Source organism: Equus asinus, chromosome 21, assembly GCF_041296235.1.
Source record: "Equus asinus isolate D_3611 breed Donkey chromosome 21, EquAss-T2T_v2, whole genome shotgun sequence".
Classification (NCBI taxonomy): Eukaryota; Metazoa; Chordata; class Mammalia; order Perissodactyla; family Equidae; genus Equus; species Equus asinus.
Window position 1 is genome coordinate 33,376,720 of NC_091810.1, and position 3,050 is coordinate 33,379,769.

General features: G+C 52.9%; 1 pseudogene; it reads left to right on the forward strand.

Moving 5' to 3' along the window:
* The first annotated feature begins 289 nt into the window (after nucleotides 1-289).
* On the forward strand, nucleotides 290-1,601 carry LOC106826211 (Krueppel-like factor 17; annotated as a pseudogene).
* The last annotated feature ends 1,449 nt before the right edge of the window (nucleotides 1,602-3,050 follow it).

A 3,050-nucleotide genomic window follows, 5' to 3' on the forward strand; every position in this document is an offset into this window, starting at 1 on the left:
ACTGGGTTGAATAGTGTCCCCCCAAAATTCACGTCCACTCAGAACATGTGAGTGTGACCTTATTTGGAAGTAGTGTCTTTGCAGATAGGATCAAGTTAAGATGAGGTCACAGTGGATTAGGGTGGGCGCGATACCCAATTCTTCTAAGTGGGAGATTTGGACAGACAGAGAGAGGAGACACAAGGAAGAAGGCCATGTGACAACCAAGGCAGACAGTGGAATGATGCCACTGCAAGCCAGGGAACACCAAGGAGCGCCATAAGTCACAGAGGCTAGGAGCAGGCAAGGAATGGTTCTTCCCCAGAGCATTCAAAAGACACGTGGGGCGTGGTGCTGCGGGCCACCTGACCCGCCACGCCGCGGCTGCCAGTCTCAGCTCTGGTCTGATGTGGGTCTGGACCCGCACACGGTCCCGATGTGTAGCCGACCCCAGGCTAAGACGGAGCAGGAGGCCGAGGGGCTGAGCCACTGGCAGGTGGCTCAGCAGCAGCTGGAGGAGGATGCTGACAAGTTAATGTCCATCTTGGACATGTCTCCGTTTCCCGGAAGCAGTGGCGTGCACACCTCTTGGAACCATGGCCTGCCAGTCATTCAACACGTCCCTCAGTGCACAGAGGTGGAGAGGATCCCCTTGGTCTTTGTAGAGGCACCTAGGCAGAATGAGAGTGAAATGGGGCCACAGTTTAGTATGTTGCTGCCTGAGCGTGGTGTGAGCTACTACCCCCAAGTGACTCTTACTCCTTCCCAGATGATTTACTGTTGGGGAGTGTCTCCCTCCCAACCAGGAATGATGATTTTCAAGGAACCCCAGACGATGCCTTTAGGAGAGCCCGGTATTCCAGGGGTGGCCATGCCCTTCAGTGGGAATCTAAGGATGCCCCCCAGTGGGCTAGTCCCAGCTCCTAGTGGAACCTCAACAATGTCCCACATCAGGGCATCAACCATGCCTTATTCTGGCCCCCCAACAGTACCTTCTAACAGAGACTCTTTAACACCTGAAATGTTTTGTCCCCAACCATGCCTTCCACTGAGGCCCAGGCAACACTCCCCTCTTTGGCTCAGATGTTAGCTGCTAGAGATCCCCGCAACCTTGGGATGTCCCCAGCTGGCTCCCCAACATTGTTGGCATTAGAATCCCAGGACACTCTTCTGAGCCAGCCAGCCTCCCAGGAAGACCTCTTCCTACCCAACAGCCCATACCTGCTCCGTAGAGAGCAGAGCAGAATTTCAGACCCCAGGAAAGGGCTCCCAGGAGGAGATCCCCAGTTTCAAGGCCTTACCACTGTCAGTATGAGAACTGTGGAAAAGCATATACTAAGCACTCCCACCTTGTGAGTCACCAATGCAAACACACAGGTGAGAGGCCCTATAAATGCATGTGGGAAGGCTGCACGTGGTCTTTCTTTCGTTCCGATGAGCTTGGACGACACATGCGGATACACACCAGATATCGACCGTATAGATGTGATCAGTGCGGCCGACAGTTCATGAGATCTGACCATCTCAGGCAACACCACAGGACTCATCTGCAGGTGCTAGGATCCTCAGATGCACAGGCCAGCAATGGACAGATGCCTGGTCCTCCTGCTCCTGGTCTTTAGGTCAATCTCCTCTTCCTCTCATTTTGGCATATCCACCCAGATCCTACCTGCCTCTGACCAGCTAGTCTCTTTGGTAGGTGTAGGCGTAGAGGAAGACAGAGATTATGAGGCAGTGTCGAAGCCCACATGAGCTCTGGACCCGGTCAGGGACTCCTCAAAAACTGTCTTCTGCCGAGTTTAGCCACATGGGAAGACGGAGCAAAGTAGAGATTGGGAGCTTTATTAAAAAGCTCTTTATCATATGTCACTCCCCAGCTTGAAACCCTTTAGTGATTCTCCTTTGCCTACTACGTAAGAGCCAAGTGCCTTAGCTTGGTTGTCCATGGTTTCCAGGGCCAAGCTATGTCCAGATTCTGAATTTACCACTTACTAACCAGATGACCTTGGGAAAGGTCTTTGAGCACTATGCTGTGTTTCCTCTTCTGGTAAATGAGAAGAACAGTATTGGACCATTCAGGACACATCTATGCACCGAATCAGATTCCCTCCGGTACTCACCAGCCACATGCTCAGAGTTTCTGTCTCTTTCCACCACTTCCAGACTTGGATGGAATGCCCCACTACAGGGCATGGGATCTGGGATCTCAAGTAGCCACCAGCAACCCAGAAGTGTGGGGGAGTCACTGCTCCTGGGGTAGAGTTTGACTAGTGAAGATGGGAGAGAGCCAGGCAGATAGATTCCCTCTTCTTCCCTCCCTTGCCTGAATTGCTGCAAGGCACCATTTCTCCAAACAGTACAGCTAATGGGGAGAACTCCCAAGCAGCCAGTGACACACCTGCAGTGACTCTTGGACTTTAGTCATGAATCAGGACCCAGCCTGCTGTCAGCTTGCATTACCCCCAGCTCTTCCCTGCCTCGCTTTCCTTTTCTCACTCTCAATGCCTCGGGTTTGCACCACCCAAATAAAACATCAGTACTTTGTTCTCTTTTTAGGCTCTGTTTCCTAGTGACTTTGGGGTGGAGGACATTAGACTGGGGCAGAGAAGGACGAACCCCACTGTAACTTCCCCTGCTCCCCAACCCCAAGTCCAGGTACCTGGACTTCCACATACGAGGTGTTAAAGGCCCTGTCCTGCCCTGCTGCTCCCCCAGGGGGAGGGGCATAATAACTATCCTGGTCATCAGCCAGCCAGTTAAAAACCTCATTTCTGGACTTAGCAGGCAATCATTTTATTGACCGGCAACTAATGGAAAGGAACTTGTGCAAGCTCTCAAGTGGCAGAGCTGGGGTCCCAACCAGACTCTGTCTACTCCGGAGAGGATGCCTTTTACAGGTGTTTTCTGCACCCAGTCCAGTGCCAAGCACTGCCAGGGGATGGCCACAGAAGGATGGTCAGGTCTGGTTCCCATGGTGAAGAAACCGCCTTGGTCTAGGGGCTGAGAGGAGCACGTAGGTGCGGTGGCCATGCGGAGGAGGTGCTCCAATGGGGAAGGTCAGGCTTTCTGGG